Below are 17,796 nucleotides of genomic sequence, written 5' to 3'. Positions count from 1 at the left end.
CGAAAACACGTTTTCCTATAATGGTAGGTCGAACTCTTATAGGGGAAGCGCAGGTTTCATGAAATGAGCTCAGAAGGTCAAGTTATAATGAAATCTTCATTTTGTGTTAGTTTGTCATGATATCTTCACGAAAACACGTTTTCCTATAATGGTAGGGCGAACTCTTATAAGGGAAGCGCAGGTTTCATGAAATGAGCTCAGAATGTCAAGTTATAATGAAATCTTTATTTTGTGTTAGTTTGTCATGATTTCTTCACGAAAACACGTTTTCCTATAATGGTAGGGCGAACTCTTGTAGGGGATGCGCAGGTTTCATGAAATCAACTCAGAAGGTCAAGTTATAATGAAATCTTCATTTTGTGTTAGTTTGTCATGATTCCTTCACGAAAACACGTGTTCCTATAAAGGTAGGTCGAACTCTTGTAGGGGAAGCGCAGGTTTCATGAAATCAACTCAGAATGTCAAGTTATAATGAAATCTTTATTTTGTGTTAGTTTGTCATGATTTCATCACGAAAACACGTTTTCCTATAATGGTAGGTCGAACTCTTGTAGGGGAAGCGCAGGTTTCATGAAATCAACTCAGAATGTCAAGTTATAATGAAATCTTCATTTTGTGTTAGTTTGTCATGATTTCTTCACGAAAACACGTTTTCCTGTAATGGTAGGTCGAACTCTTGTAGGGGAAGCGCAGGTTTCATGAAATCAACTCAGAATGTCAAGTTATAATGAAATCTTCATTTTGTGTTAGTTTGTCATGATTTTTTCAAGAAAACACGTTTTCCTATAATGGTAGGTCGAACTCTTGTAGGGGAAGCGCAGGTTTCATGAAATGAACTCAGAATGTCAAGTTATAATGAAATCTTCATTTTGTGTTAGTTTGTCATGATTTCTTCAGGAAAACACGTTTTCCTATAATGGTAGGTCGAACTCTTGTAGGGGAAGCGCAGGTTTCATGAAATCAACTCAGAATGTCAAGTTATAATGAAATCTTCATTTTGTGTTAGTTTGTCATGATTTCTTCACGAAAACACGTTTTCCTACAATGGTAGGTCGAACTCTTGTACGGGAAGCGCAGGTTTCATGAAATGAACTCAGAATGTCAAGTTATAATGAAATCTTCATTTTGTGTTAGTTTGTCATGATTTCTTCACGAAAACACGTTTTCCTACAATGGTAGGTCGAACTCTTATAGGGGAAGCGCAGGTTTCATGAAATCAACTCAGAATGTCAAGTTATAATGAAATCTTCATTTTGTGTTAGTTTGTCATGATTTCTTCAGGAAAACACGTTTTCCTATAATGGTAGGTCGAACTCTTGTAGGGGAAGCGCAGGTTTCATGAAATCAACTCAGAAGGTCAAGTTATAATGAAATCTTCATTTTGTGTTAGTTTGTCATGATTCCTTCACGAAAACACGTTTTCCTATAAAGGTAGGTCGAACTCTTGTAGGGGAAGCGCAGGTTTCATGAAATCAACTCAGAATGTCAAGTTATAATGAAATCTTCATTTTGTGTTAGTTTGTCATGATTTCTTCAGGAAAACACGTTTTCCTATAATGGTAGGTCGAACTCTTGTAGTGGAAGCGCAGGTTTCATGAAATGAGCTCAGAATGTCGAGTTATAATAAAATCTTCATTTTGTGTTAGTTTGTCATGATTTCTTCACGAAAACACGTTTTCCTATAATGGTAGGGCGAAGCCATATAAGGGAAGCGCAGGTTTCATGAAATGAGCTCAGAATGTCAAGTTATAATGAAATCTTCATTTTGTGTTAGTTTGTCATGATTTCTTCACGAAAACACGTTTTCCTATAATGGTAGGGCGAACTCTTGTAGTGGAAGCGCAGGTTTCATGAAATGAGCTCAGAATGTCGAGTTATAATAAAATCTTCATTTTGTGTTAGTTTGTCATGATATCTTCACGAAAACACGTTTTCCTATAATGGTAGGTCGAACTCTTGTAGGGGAAGCGCAGGTTTCATGAAATCAACTCAGAATGTCAAGTTATAATGAAATCTTCATTTTGTGTTAGTTTGTCATGATTTCTTCAAGAAAACACGTTTTCCTATAATGGTAGGTCGAACTCTTATAGGGGAAGCGCAGGTTTCATGAAATGAGCTCAGAATGTCAAGTTATAATGAAATCTTCATTTTGTGTTAGTTTGTCATGATTTCTTCACGAAAACACGTTTTCCTATAATGGTAGGTCGAACTCTTGTAGAGGAAGCGCAGGTTTCATGAAATGAACTCAGAATGTCAAGTTATAATGAAATCTTCATTTTGTGTTAGTTTGTCATGATTTCTTCACGAAAACACGTTTTCCTATAATGGTAGGTCGATCTCTTGTAGGGGAAGCGCAGGTTTCATGAAATCAACTCAGAATGTCAAGTTATAATGAAATCTTCATTTTGTGTTAGTTTGTCATGATTTCTTCACGAAAACACGTTTTCCTATAATGGTAGGTCGAACTCTTATAGGGGAAGCGCAGGTTTCATGAAATGAGCTCAGAAGGTCAAGTTATAATGAAATCTTCATTTTGTGTTAGTTTGTCATGATATCTTCACGAAAACACGTTTTCCTATAATGGTAGGGCGAACTCTTATAAGGGAAGCGCAGGTTTCATGAAATGAGCTCAGAATGTCAAGTTATAATGAAATCTTCATTTTGTGTTAGTTTGTCATGATTTCTTCACGAAAACACGTTTTCCTATAATGGTAGGGCGAACTCTTGTAGGGGAAGCGCAGGTTTCATGAAATCAACTCAGAATGTCAAGTTATAATGAAATCTTCATTTTGTGTTAGTTTGTCATGATTTCTTCACGAAAACACGTTTTCCTATAATGGTAGGTCGAACTCTTATAGGGGAAGCGCAGGTTTCATGAAATGAGCTCAGAATGTCAAGTTATAATGAAATCTTCATTTTGTGTTAGTTTGTCATGATTTCTTCACGAAAACACGTTTTCCTATAATGGTAGGTCGAACTCTTATAGGGGAAGCGCAGGTTTCATGAAATGAGCTCAGAATGTCAAGTTATAATGAAATCTTCATTTTGTGTTAGTTTGTCATGATTTCTTCAGGAAAACACGTTTTCCTATAATGGTAGGTCGAACTCTTATAGGGGAAGCGCAGGTTTCATGAAATGAGCTCAGAAGGTCAAGTTATAATGAAATCTTCATTTTGTGTTAGTTTGTCATGATTTCTTCAGGAAAACACGTTTTCCTATAATGGTAGGTCGAACTCTTATAGGGGAAGCGCAGGTTTCATGAAATGAGCTCAGAAGGTCAAGTTATAATGAAATCTTCATTTTGTGTTAGTTTGTCATGATTTCTTCATGGAAAACACGTTTTCCTATAATGGTAGGTCGAACTCTTATAGGGGAAGCGCAGGCTTCATGAAATGAGCTCAGAAGGTCAAGTTATAATGAAATCTTCATTTTGTGTTAGTTTGTCATGATTTCTTCAGGAAAACACGTTTTCCTATAATGGTAGGTCGAACTCTTGTAGGGGAAGCGCAGGTTTCATGAAATCAACTCAGAATGTCAAGTTATAATGAAATCTTCATTTTGTGTTAGTTTGTCATGATTCCTTCACGAAAACACGTTTTCCTACAATGGTAGGTCGAACTCTTGTAGGGGAAGCGCAGGTTTCATGAAATCAACTCAGAATGTCAAGTTATAATGAAATCTTCATTTTGTGTTAGTTTGTCATGATTTCTTCAAGAAAACACGTTTTCCTATAATGGTAGGTCGATCTCTTGTAGGGGAAGCGCAGGTTTCATGAAATCAACTCAGAATGTCAAGTTATAATGAAATCTTCATTTTGTGTTAGTTTGTCATGATTTCTTCAGGAAAACACGTTTTCCTATAATGGTAGGTCGAACTCTTGTAGGGGAAGCGCAGGTTTCATGAAATCAACTCAGAAGGTCAAGTTATAATGAAATCTTCATTTTGTGTTAGTTTGTCATGATTCCTTCACGAAAACACGTTTTCCTATAAAGGTAGGTCGAACTCTTGTAGGGGAAGCGCAGGTTTCATGAAATCAACTCAGAATGTCAAGTTATAATGAAATCTTCATTTTGTGTTAGTTTGTCATGATTTCTTCAGGAAAACACGTTTTCCTATAATGGTAGGTCGAACTCTTGTAGTGGAAGCGCAGGTTTCATGAAATGAGCTCAGAATGTCGAGTTATAATAAAATCTTCATTTTGTGTTAGTTTGTCATGATTTCTTCACGAAAACACGTTTTCCTATAATGGTAGGTCGAACTCTTGTAGAGGAAGCGCAGGTTTCATGAAATGAACTCAGAATGTCAAGTTATAATGAAATCTTCATTTTGTGTTAGTTTGTCATGATTTCTTCACGAAAACACGTTTTCCTATAATGGTAGGTCGATCTCTTGTAGGGGAAGCGCAGGTTTCATGAAATCAACTCAGAATGTCAAGTTATAATGAAATCTTCATTTTGTGTTAGTTTGTCATGATTTCTTCACGAAAACACGTTTTCCTATAATGGTAGGTCGAACTCTTATAGGGGAAGCGCAGGTTTCATGAAATGAGCTCAGAAGGTCAAGTTATAATGAAATCTTCATTTTGTGTTAGTTTGTCATGATATCTTCACGAAAACACGTTTTCCTATAATGGTAGGGCGAACTCTTATAAGGGAAGCGCAGGTTTCATGAAATGAGCTCAGAATGTCAAGTTATAATGAAATCTTCATTTTGTGTTAGTTTGTCATGATTTCTTCACGAAAACACGTTTTCCTATAATGGTAGGGCGAACTCTTGTAGGGGAAGCGCAGGTTTCATGAAATCAACTCAGAATGTCAAGTTATAATGAAATCTTCATTTTGTGTTAGTTTGTCATGATTCCTTCACGAAAACACGTTTTCCTATAAAGGTAGGTCGAACTCTTGTAGGGGAAGCGCAGGTTTCATGAAATGAACTCAGAATGTCAAGTTATAATGAAATCTTCATTTTGTGTTAGTTTGTCATGATTTCTTCAGGAAAACACGTTTTCCTATAATGGTAGGTCGAACTCTTATAGGGGAAGCGCAGGTTTCATGAAATGAGCTCAGAAGGTCAAGTTATAATGAAATCTTCATTTTGTGTTAGTTTGTCATGATTTCTTCAGGAAAACACGTTTTCCTATAATGGTAGGTCGAACTCTTATAGGGGAAGCGCAGGTTTCATGAAATGAGCTCAGAAGGTCAAGTTATAATGAAATCTTCATTTTGTGTTAGTTTGTCATGATTTCTTCATGGAAAACACGTTTTCCTATAATGGTAGGTCGAACTCTTATAGGGGAAGCGCAGGCTTCATGAAATGAGCTCAGAAGGTCAAGTTATAATGAAATCTTCATTTTGTGTTAGTTTGTCATGATTTCTTCAGGAAAACACGTTTTCCTATAATGGTAGGTCGAACTCTTGTAGGGGAAGCGCAGGTTTCATGAAATCAACTCAGAATGTCAAGTTATAATGAAATCTTCATTTTGTGTTAGTTTGTCATGATTCCTTCACGAAAACACGTTTTCCTACAATGGTAGGTCGAACTCTTGTAGGGGAAGCGCAGGTTTCATGAAATCAACTCAGAATGTCAAGTTATAATGAAATCTTCATTTTGTGTTAGTTTGTCATGATTTCTTCAGGAAAACACGTTTTCCTATAATGGTAGGTCGAACTCTTGTAGGGGAAGCGCAGGTTTCATGAAATCAACTCAGAATGTCAAGTTATAATGAAATCTTCATTTTGTGTTAGTTTGTCATGATTTCTTCACGAAAACACGTTTTCCTACAATGGTAGGTCGAACTCTTGTACGGGAAGCGCAGGTTTCATGAAATGAACTCAGAATGTCAAGTTATAATGAAATCTTCATTTTGTGTTAGTTTGTCATGATTTCTTCACGAAAACACGTTTTCCTACAATGGTAGGTCGAACTCTTACAGGGGAAGCGCAGGTTTCATGAAATCAACTCAGAATGTCAAGTTATAATGAAATCTTCATTTTGTGATAGTTTGTCATGATTTCTTCAGGAAAACACGTTTTCCTATAATGGTAGGTCGAACTCTTGTAGGGGAAGCGCAGGTTTCATGAAATCAACTCAGAAGGTCAAGTTATAATGAAATCTTCATTTTGTGTTAGTTTGTCATGATTTCTTCAAGAAAACACGTTTTCCTATAATGGTAGGTCGAACTCTTGTAGGGGAAGCGCAGGTTTCATGAAATGAACTCAGAATGTCAAGTTATAATGAAATCTTCATTTTGTGTTAGTTTGTCATGATTTCTTCAGGAAAACACGTTTTCCTATAATGGTAGGTCGAACTCTTGTAGGGGAAGCGCAGGTTTCATGAAATCAACTCAGAATGTCAAGTTATAATGAAATCTTCATTTTGTGTTAGTTTGTCATGATTTCTTCACGAAAACACGTTTTCCTACAATGGTAGGTCGAACTCTTGTACGGGAAGCGCAGGTTTCATGAAATGAACTCAGAATGTCAAGTTATAATGAAATCTTCATTTTGTGTTAGTTTGTCATGATTTCTTCACGAAAACACGTTTTCCTACAATGGTAGGTCGAACTCTTACAGGGGAAGCGCAGGTTTCATGAAATCAACTCAGAATGTCAAGTTATAATGAAATCTTCATTTTGTGTTAGTTTGTCATGATTTCTTCAGGAAAACACGTTTTCCTATAATGGTAGGTCGAACTCTTGTAGGGGAAGCGCAGGTTTCATGAAATCAACTCAGAAGGTCAAGTTATAATGAAATCTTCATTTTGTGTTAGTTTGTCATGATTTCTTCAGGAAAACACGTTTTCCTATAAAGGTAGGTCGAACTCTTGTAGGGGAAGCGCAGGTTTCATGAAATCAACTCAGAATGTCAAGTTATAATGAAATCTTCATTTTGTGTTAGTTTGTCATGATTTCTTCACGAAAACACGTTTTCCTATAATGGTAGGTCGAACTCTTATAGGGGAAGCGCAGGTTTCATGAAATGAGCTCAGAAGGTCAAGTTATAATGAAATCTTCATTTTGTGTTAGTTTGTCATGATTTCTTCACGAAAACACGTTTTCCTACAATGGTAGGTCGAACTCTTGTAGGGGAAGCGCAGGTTTCATGAAATCAACTCAGAATGTCAAGTTATAATGAAATCTTCATTTTGTGTTAGTTTGTCATGATTTCTTCACGAAAACACGTTTTCCTACAATGGTAGGTCGAACTCTTGTAGGGGAAGCGCAGGTTTCATGAAATCAACTCAGAATGTCAAGTTATAATGAAATCTTCATTTTGTGTTAGTTTGTCATGATTTCTTCACGAAAACACGTTTTCCTACAATGGTAGGTCGAACTCTTGTAGGGGAAGCGCAGGTTTCATGAAATCAACTCAGAATGTCAAGTTATAATGAAATCTTCATTTTGTGTTAGTTTGTCATGATTTCTTCAGGAAAACACGTTTTCCTATAATGGTAGGTCGAACTCTTGTAGGGGAAGCGCAGGTTTCATGAAATCAACTCAGAATGTCAAGTTATAATGAAATCTTCATTTTGTGTTAGTTTGTCATGATTTCTTCACGAAAACACGTTTTCCTATAATGGTAGGTCGATCTCTTGTAGGGGAAGCGCAGGTTTCATGAAATCAACTCAGAATGTCAAGTTATAATGAAATCTTCATTTTGTGTTAGTTTGTCATGATTTCTTCACGAAAACACGTTTTCCTATAATGGTAGGTCGAACTCTTGTAGGGGAAACGCAGGTTTCATGAAATGAACTCAGAATGTCAAGTTATAATGAAATCTTCATTTTGTGTTAGTTTGTCATGATTTCTTCAGGAAAACACGTTTTCCTATAATGGTAGGTCGAACTCTTGTAGTGGAAGCGCAGGTTTCATGAAATCAACTCAGAATGTCAAGTTATAATGAAATCTTCATTTTGTGTTAGTTTGTCATGATTTCTTCACGAAAACACGTTTTCCTACAATGGTAGGTCGAACTCTTGTAGGCGAAGCGCAGGTTTCATGAAATGAACTCAGAATGTCAAGTTATAATGAAATCTTCATTTTGTGTTAGTTTGTCATGATTTCTTCAGGAAAACACGTTTTCCTATAATGGTAGGTCGAACTCTTGTAGGGGAAGCGCAGGTTTCATGAAATCAACTCAGAAGGTCAAGTTATAATGAAATCTTCATTTTGTGTTAGTTTGTCATGATTTCTTCACGAAAACACGTTTTCCTACAATGGTAGGTCGAACTCTTGTAGGGGAAGCGCAGGTTTCATGAAATCAACTCAGAATGTCAAGTTATAATGAAATCTTCATTTTGTGTTAGTTTGTCATGATTTCTTCAGGAAAACACGTTTTCCTACAATGGTAGGTCGAACTCTTGTAGGGGAAGCGCAGGTTTCATGAAATCAACTCAGAATGTCAAGTTATAATGAAATCTTCATTTTGTGTTAGTTTGTCATGATTTCTTCAGGAAAACACGTCTTCCTATAATGGTAGGTCGAACTCTTGTAGGGGAAGCGCAGGTTTCATGAAATCAACTCAGAAGGTCAAGTTATAATGAAATCTTCATTTTGTGTTAGTTTGTCATGATTCCTTCACGAAAACACGTTTTCCTATAAAGGTAGGTCGAACTCTTGTAGGGGAAGCGCAGGTTTCATGAAATCAACTCAGAATGTCAAGTTATAATGAAATCTTCATTTTGTGTTAGTTTGTCATGATTTCTTCAGGAAAACACGTTTTCCTATAATGGTAGGTCGAACTCTTATAGGGGAAGCGCAGGTTTCATGAAATGAGCTCAGAAGGTCAAGTTATAATGAAATCTTCATTTTGTGTTAGTTTGTCATGATTTCTTCAGGAAAACATGTTTTCCTATAATGGTAGGTCGAACTCTTGTAGGGGAAGCGCAGGTTTCATGAAATCAACTCAGAAGGTCAAGTTATAATGAAATCTTCATTTTGTGTTAGTTTGTCATGATTCCTTCACGAAAACACGTTTTCCTATAAAGGTAGGTCGAACTCTTGTAGGGGAAGCGCAGGTTTCATGAAATCAACTCAGAATGTCAAGTTATAATGAAATCTTCATTTTGTGTTAGTTTGTCATGATTTCTTCACGAAAACACGTTTTCCTATAATGGTAGGTCGAACTCTTGTAGGGGAAGCGCAGGTTTCATGAAATCAACTCAGAATGTCAAGTTATAATGAAATCTTCATTTTGTGTTAGTTTGTCATGATTTCTTCAGGAATACACGTTTTCCTATAATGGTAGGTCGAACTCTTGTAGTGGAAGCGCAGGTTTCATGAAATGAGCTCAGAATGTCGAGTTATAATAAAATCTTCATTTTGTGTTAGTTTGTCATGATTTCTTCAGGAAAACACGTTTTCCTATAATGGTAGGTCGAACTCTTGTAGGGGAAGCGCAGGTTTCATGAAGTCAACTCAGAATGTCAAGTTATAATGAAATCTTCATTTTGTGTTAGTTTGTCATGATTTCTTCACGAAAACACGTTTTCCAATAATGGTAGGTCGAACTCTTTTAGGGGAAGCGCAGGTTTCATGAAATCAACTCAGAATGTCAAGTTATAATGAAATCTTCATTTTGTGTTAGTTTGTCATGATTTCTTCACGAAAACACGTTTTCCTATAATGGTAGGGCGAACTCTTGTAGTGGAAGCGCAGGTTTCATGAAATCAACTCAGAATGTCAAGTTATAATTAAATCTTCATTTTGTGTTAGTTTGTCATGATTCCTTCACGAAAACACGTTTTCCTATAAAGGTAGGTCGAACTCTTGTAGGGGAAGCGCAGGTTTCATGAAATGAACTCAGAATGTCAAGTTATAATGAAATCTTCATTTTGTGTTAGTTTGTCATGATTTCTTCACGAAAACACGTTTTCCTATAATGGTAGGTCGAACTCTTATAGGGGAAGCGCAGGTTTCATGAAATGAGCTCAGAAGGTCAAGTTATAATGAAATCTTCATTTTGTGTTAGTTTGTCATGATATCTTCACGAAAACACGTTTTCCTATAATGGTAGGGCGAACTCTTATAAGGGAAGCGCAGGTTTCATGAAATGAGCTCAGAATGTCAAGTTATAATGAAATCTTCATTTTGTGTTAGTTTGTCATGATTTCTTCACGAAAACACGTTTTCCTATAATGGTAGGGCGAACTCTTGTAGGGGAATCGCAGGTTTCATGAAATGAACTCAGAATGTCAAGTTATAATGAAATCTTCATTTTGTGTTAGTTTGTCATGATTTCTTCACGAAAACACGTTTTCCTATAATGGTAGGTCGAACTCTTGTAGGGGAAGCGCAGGTTTCATGAAATGAACTCAGAATGTCAAGTTATAATGAAATCTTCATTTTGTGTTAGTTTCTCATGATTTCTTCACGAAAACACGTTTTCCTATAATGGTAGGTCGAACTCTTATAGGGGAAGCGCAGGTTTCATGAAATGAGCTCAGAAGGTCAAGTTATAATGAAATCTTCATTTTGTGTTAGTTTGTCATGATTTCTTCAGGAAAACACGTTTTCCTATAATGGTAGGTCGAACTCTTATAGGGGAAGCGCAGGTTTCATGAAATGAGCTCAGAAGGTCAAGTTATAATGAAATCTTCATTTTGTGTTAGTTTGTCATGATTTCTTCAGGAAAACACGTTTTCCTATAATGGTAGGTCGAACTCTTGTAGTGGAAGCGCAGGTTTCATGAAATGAGCTCAGAATGTCGAGTTATAATAAAATCTTCATTTTGTGTTAGTTTGTCATGATTTCTTCACGAAAACACGTTTTCCTATAATGGTAGGTCGAACTCTTGTAGGGGAAGCGCAGGTTTCATGAAATCAACTCAGAATGTCAAGTTATAATGAAATCTTCATTTTGTGTTAGTTTGTCATGATTTCTTCACGAAAACACGTTTTCCTATAATGGTAGGTCGAACTCTTGTAGAGGAAGCGCAGGTTTCATGAAATGAACTCAGAATGTCAAGTTATAATGAAATCTTCATTTTGTGTTAGTTTGTCATGATTTCTTCACGAAAACACGTTTTCCTATAATGGTAGGTCGATCTCTTGTAGGGGAAGCGCAGGTTTCATGAAATCAACTCAGAATGTCAAGTTATAATGAAATCTTCATTTTGTGTTAGTTTGTCATGATTTCTTCACGAAAACACGTTTTCCTATAATGGTAGGTCGAACTCTTATAGGGGAAGCGCAGGTTTCATGAAATGAGCTCAGAAGGTCAAGTTATAATGAAATCTTCATTTTGTGTTAGTTTGTCATGATATCTTCACGAAAACACGTTTTCCTATAATGGTAGGGCGAACTCTTATAAGGGAAGCGCAGGTTTCATGAAATGAGCTCAGAATGTCAAGTTATAATGAAATCTTCATTTTGTGTTAGTTTGTCATGATTTCTTCACGAAAACACGTTTTCCTATAATGGTAGGTCGAACTCTTGTAGGGGAAGCGCAGGTTTCATGAAATGAACTCAGAATGTCAAGTTATAATGAAATCTTCATTTTGTGTTAGTTTGTCATGATTTCTTCACGAAAACACGTTTTCCTATAATGGTAGGTCGAACTCTTGTAGAGGAAGCGCAGGTTTCATGAAATGAACTCAGAATGTCAAGTTATAATGAAATCTTCATTTTGTGTTAGTTTGTCATGATTTCTTCACGAAAACACGTTTTCCTATAATGGTAGGGCGAACTCTTGTAGGGGAAGCGCAGGTTTCATGAAATGAACTCAGAATGTCAAGTTATAATGAAATTAGGGCTGTCAAAATTAACGGGTTAACGCGGATTAATCCATCATCATGATTAATCTGATTAAAATTTTTAACGCAATTAACCCATCTGCAGCGCAGAATGATTCAAAATCACTGAAATGTCTCTGTCAACCCATTTCGGGTAGTTTTAGTGCGTTCCATTTCCCCTCGGAACTTGTATTCCGAGTCGGATTCCGGAGTTTTGAAGCCGGAAGTGACTACATGCCCTCCCGTTTCTCGAACATCCGAAAAATTTCTCGGAGCAGCACAGAGGATCCCGAGTTCAGAATCCAAGATGGCTGCGACCTTTATCAACAAAAGGTAAAGTTGTAGTCTTATACTGTTTAAGCACTACTTCTCATTTGTGGCTCATTAAATCGGTTGCACACGCTATACCGTCCAACTTATCTGTGGATGTGTTGCTACGGAGTTTTATATGTAAAGCAACACACGTAATGTGTTATCATCTGATATTGCTAAGAATGGCAATTAACCGGGCTAGAATTGGACTTCATGATTAGTTGGATTATTTGTCGGATTTACGGTAGTTCGTGCTAATTGTAAGCGAACGAAGATAAAGACCATTTAAACTGAGGTACCTTAAATCCGACAAGTTGTCCGGCTACGCAAAAAATCTTGCTTTTTGATATGGGTCTATGGTATTGCACTTCTGTGGCAGATGGAATGCATCCGACTCATGTTCAAGATGTTCAATAAACATGTTAAGTGCATATATATTCCTTTTTTCTTGAGTCTGTTTGCTCATGCAAAATGAAATGTGATTAATATAGATTAAAAATGAATGATATTTAATCATGATTAATCAAAATTAATCCACAGGAACCCTGTGATTAATCTGATTAAAAATTTTAATCATTTGACAGCACTAAATGAAATCTTCATTTTGTGTTAGTTTGTCATGATTTCTTCACGAAAACACGTTTTCCTATAATGGTAGGTCGAACTCTTATAGGGGAAGCGCAGGTTTCATGAAATGAGCTCAGAATGTCAAGTTATAATGAAATCTTCATTTTGTGTTAGTTTGTCATGATTTCTTCAGGAAAACACGTTTTCCTATAATGGTAGGTCGAACTCTTATAGGGGAAGCGCAGGTTTCATGAAATGAGCTCAGAAGGTCAAGTTATAATGAAATCTTCATTTTGTGTTAGTTTGTCATGATTTCTTCAGGAAAACACGTTTTCCTATAATGGTAGGTCGAACTCTTGTAGGGGAAGCGCAGGTTTCATGAAATCAACTCAGAATGTCAAGTTATAATGAAATCTTCATTTTGTGTTAGTTTGTCATGATTTCTTCACGAAAACACGTTTTCCTATAATGGTAGGTCGAACTCTTGTAGGGGAAGCGCAGGTTTCATGAAATCAACTCAGAATGTCAAGTTATAATGAAATCTTCATTTTGTGTTAGTTTGTCATGATTTCTTCACGAAAACACGTTTTCCTATAATGGTAGGTCGAACTCTTTTAGGGGAAGCGCAGGTTTCATGAAATCAACTCAGAATGTCAAGTTATAATGAAATCTTCATTTTGTGTTAGTTTGTCATGATTTCTTCAAGAAAACACGTTTTCCTATAATGGTAGGTCGAACTCTTATAGGGGAAGCGCAGGTTTCATGAAATGAGCTCAGAATGTCAAGTTATAATGAAATCTTCATTTTGTGTTAGTTTGTCATGATTTCTTCACGAAAACACATTTTCCTATAATGGTAGGTTGAACTCTTGTAGAGGAAGCGCAGGTTTCATGAAATGAACTCAGAATGTCACGTTATAATGAAATCTTCATTTTGTGTTAGTTTGTCATGATTTCTTCACGAAAATACGTTTTCCTATAATGGTAGGTCGATCTCTTGTAGGGGAAGCGCAGGTTTCATGAAATCAACTCAGAATGTCAAGTTATAATGAAATCTTCATTTTGTGTTAGTTTGTCATGATTTCTTCACGAAAACACGTTTTCCTATAATGGTAGGTCGAACTCTTATAGGGGAAGCGCAGGTTTCATGAAATGAGCTCAGAAGGTCAAGTTATAATGAAATCTTCATTTTGTGTTAGTTTGTCATGATATCTTCACGAAAACACGTTTTCCTATAATGGTAGGGCGAACTCTTTTAAGGGAAGCGCAGGTTTCATGAAATGAGCTCAGAATGTCAAGTTATAATGAAATCTTCATTTTGTGTTAGTTTGTCATGATTTCTTCACGAAAACACGTTTTCCTATAATGGTAGGGCGAACTCTTGTAGGGGAAGCGCAGGTTTCATGAAATCAACTCAGAAGGTCAAGTTATAATGAAATCTTCATTTTGTGTTAGTTTGTCATGATTCCTTCACGAAAACACGTGTTCCTATAAAGGTAGGTCGAACTCTTGTAGGGGAAGCGCAGGTTTCATGAAATCAACTCAGAATGTCAAGTTATAATGAAATCTTCATTTTGTGTTAGTTTGTCATGATTTCTTCACGAAAACACGTTTTCCTATAATGGTAGGTCGAACTCTTGTAGGGGAAGCGCAGGTTTCATGAAATCAACTCAGAATGTCAAGTTATAATGAAATCTTCATTTTGTGTTAGTTTGTCATGATTTCTTCAGGAAAACACGTTTTCCTATAATGGTAGGTCGAACTCTTGTAGTGGAAGCGCAGGTTTCATGAAATGAGCTCAGAATGTCGAGTTATAATAAAATCTTCATTTTGTGTTAGTTTGTCATGATTTCTTCACGAAAACACGTTTTCCTATAATGGTAGGTCGAACTCTTGTAGGGGAAGCGCAGGTTTCATGAAATCAACTCAGAATGTCAAGTTATAATGAAATCTTCATTTTGTGTTAGTTTGTCATGATTTCTTCACGAAAACACGTTTTCCTATAATGGTAGGTCGAACTCTTTTAGGGGAAGCGCAGGTTTCATGAAATCAACTCAGAATGTCAAGTTATAATGAAATCTTCATTTTGTGTTAGTTTGTCATGATTTCTTCAAGAAAACACGTTTTCCTATAATGGTAGGTCGAACTCTTGTAGGGGAAGCGCAGGTTTCATGAAATGAACTCAGAATGTCAAGTTATAATGAAATCTTCATTTTGTGTTAGTTTGTCATGATTTCTTCAGGAAAACACGTTTTCCTATAATGGTAGGTCGAACTCTTGTAGGGGAAGCGCAGGTTTCATGAAATCAACTCAGAATGTCAAGTTATAATGAAATCTTCATTTTGTGTTAGTTTGTCATGATTTCTTCACGAAAACACGTTTTCCTACAATGGTAGGTCGAACTCTTGTACGGGAAGCGCAGGTTTCATGAAATGAACTCAGAATGTCAAGTTATAATGAAATCTTCATTTTGTGTTAGTTTGTCATGATTTCTTCACGAAAACACGTTTTCCTACAATGGTAGGTCGAACTCTTACAGGGGAAGCGCAGGTTTCATGAAATCAACTCAGAATGTCAAGTTATAATGAAATCTTCATTTTGTGATAGTTTGTCATGATTTCTTCAGGAAAACACGTTTTCCTATAATGGTAGGTCGAACTCTTGTAGGGGAAGCGCAGGTTTCATGAAATCAACTCAGAAGGTCAAGTTATAATGAAATCTTCATTTTGTGTTAGTTTGTCATGATTCCTTCACGAAATCACGTTTTCCTATAAAGGTAGGTCGAACTCTTGTAGGGGAAGCGCAGGTTTCATGAAATCAACTCAGAATGTCAAGTTATAATGAAATCTTCATTTTGTGTTAGTTTGTCATGATTTCTTCACGAAAACACGTTTTCCTATAATGGTAGGTCGATCTCTTGTAGGGGAAGCGCAGGTTTCATGAAATCAACTCAGAATGTCAAGTTATAATGAAATCTTCATTTTGTGTTAGTTTGTCATGATTTCTTCACGAAAACACGTTTTCCTATAATGGTAGGTCGAACTCTTATAGTGGAAGCGCAGGTTTCATGAAATGAGCTCAGAAGGTCAAGTTATAATGAAATCTTCATTTTGTGTTAGTTTGTCATGATATCTTCACGAAAACACGTTTTCCTATAATGGTAGGGCGAACTCTTTTAAGGGAAGCGCAGGTTTCATGAAATGAGCTCAGAATGTCAAGTTATAATGAAATCTTCATTTTGTGTTAGTTTGTCATGATTTCTTCACGAAAACACGTTTTCCTATAATGGTAGGGCGAACTCTTGTAGGGGAAGCGCAGGTTTCATGAAATCAACTCAGAAGGTCAAGTTATAATGAAATCTTCATTTTGTGTTAGTTTGTCATGATTCCTTCACGAAAACACGTGTTCCTATAAAGGTAGGTCGAACTCTTGTAGGGGAAGCGCAGGTTTCATGAAATCAACTCAGAATGTCAAGTTATAATGAAATCTTCATTTTGTGTTAGTTTGTCATGATTTCTTCACGAAAACACGTTTTCCTATAATGGTAGGTCGATCTCTTGTAGGGGAAGCGCAGGTTTCATGAAATCAACTCAGAATGTCAAGTTATAATGAAATCTTCATTTTGTGTTAGTTTGTCATGATTTCTTCACGAAAACACGTTTTCCTATAATGGTAGGTCGAACTCTTATAGGGGAAGCGCAGGTTTCATGAAATGAGCTCAGAAGGTCAAGCTATAATGAAATCTTCATTTTGTGTTAGTTTGTCATGATATCTTCACGAAAACACGTTTTCCTATAATGGTAGGGCGAACTCTTATAAGGGAAGCGCAGGTTTCATGAAATGAGCTCAGAATGTCAAGTTATAATGAAATCTTCATTTTGTGTTAGTTTGTCATGATTTCTTCACGAAAACACGTTTTCCTATAATGGTAGGGCGAACTCTTGTAGGGGAAGCGCAGGTTTCATGAAATCAACTCAGAATGTCAAGTTATAATTAAATCTTCATTTTGTGTTAGTTTGTCATGATTCCTTCACGAAAACACGTTTTCCTATAAAGGTAGGTCGAACTCTTGTAGGGGAAGCGCAGGTTTCATGAAATGAACTCAGAATGTCAAGTTATAATGAAATTAGGGCTGTCAAAATTAACGGGTTAACGCGGATTAATCCATCATCATGATTAATCTGATTAAAATTTTTAACGCAATTAACCCATCTGCAGCGCAGAATGATTCAAAATCACTGAAATGTCTCTGTCAACCCATTTCGGGTAGTTTTAGTGCGTTCCATTTCCCCTCGGAACTTGTATTCCGAGTCGGATTCCGGAGTTTTGAAGCCGGAAGTGACTACATGCCCTCCCGTTTCTCGAACATCCGAAAAATTTCTCGGAGCAGCACAGAGGATCCCGAGTTCAGAATCCAAGATGGCTGCGACCTTTATCAACAAAAGGTAAAGTTGTAGTCTTATACTGTTTAAGCACTACTTCTCATTTGTGGCTCATTAAATCGGTTGCACACGCTATACCGTCCAACTTATCTGTGGATGTGTTGCTACGGAGTTTTATATGTAAAGCAACACACGTAATGTGTTATCATCTGATATTGCTAAGAATGGCAATTAACCGGGCTAGAATTGGACTTCATGATTAGTTGGATTATTTGTCGGATTTACGGTAGTTCGTGCTAATTGTAAGCGAACGAAGATAAAGACCATTTAAACTGAGGTACCTTAAATCCGACAAGTTGTCCGGCTACGCAAAAAATCTTGCTTTTTGATATGGGTCTATGGTATTGCACTTCTGTGGCAGATGGAATGCATCCGACTCATGTTCAAGATGTTCAATAAACATGTTAAGTGCATATATATTCCTTTTTTCTTGAGTCTGTTTGCTCATGCAAAATGAAATGTGATTAATATAGATTAAAAATGAATGATATTTAATCATGATTAATCAAAATTAATCCACAGGAACCCTGTGATTAATCTGATTAAAAATTTTAATCATTTGACAGCACTAAATGAAATCTTCATTTTGTGTTAGTTTGTCATGATTTCTTCACGAAAACACGTTTTCCTATAATGGTAGGTCGAACTCTTGTAGGGGAAGCGCAGGTTTCATGAAATGAACTCAGAATGTCAAGTTATAATGAAATCTTCATTTTGTGTTAGTTTGTCATGATTTCTTCAGGAAAA

This window comes from Paramormyrops kingsleyae, chromosome 1, assembly GCF_048594095.1.
Source record: "Paramormyrops kingsleyae isolate MSU_618 chromosome 1, PKINGS_0.4, whole genome shotgun sequence".
Classification (NCBI taxonomy): Eukaryota; Metazoa; Chordata; class Actinopteri; order Osteoglossiformes; family Mormyridae; genus Paramormyrops; species Paramormyrops kingsleyae.
This window is presented reverse-complemented; position numbering follows the sequence as displayed.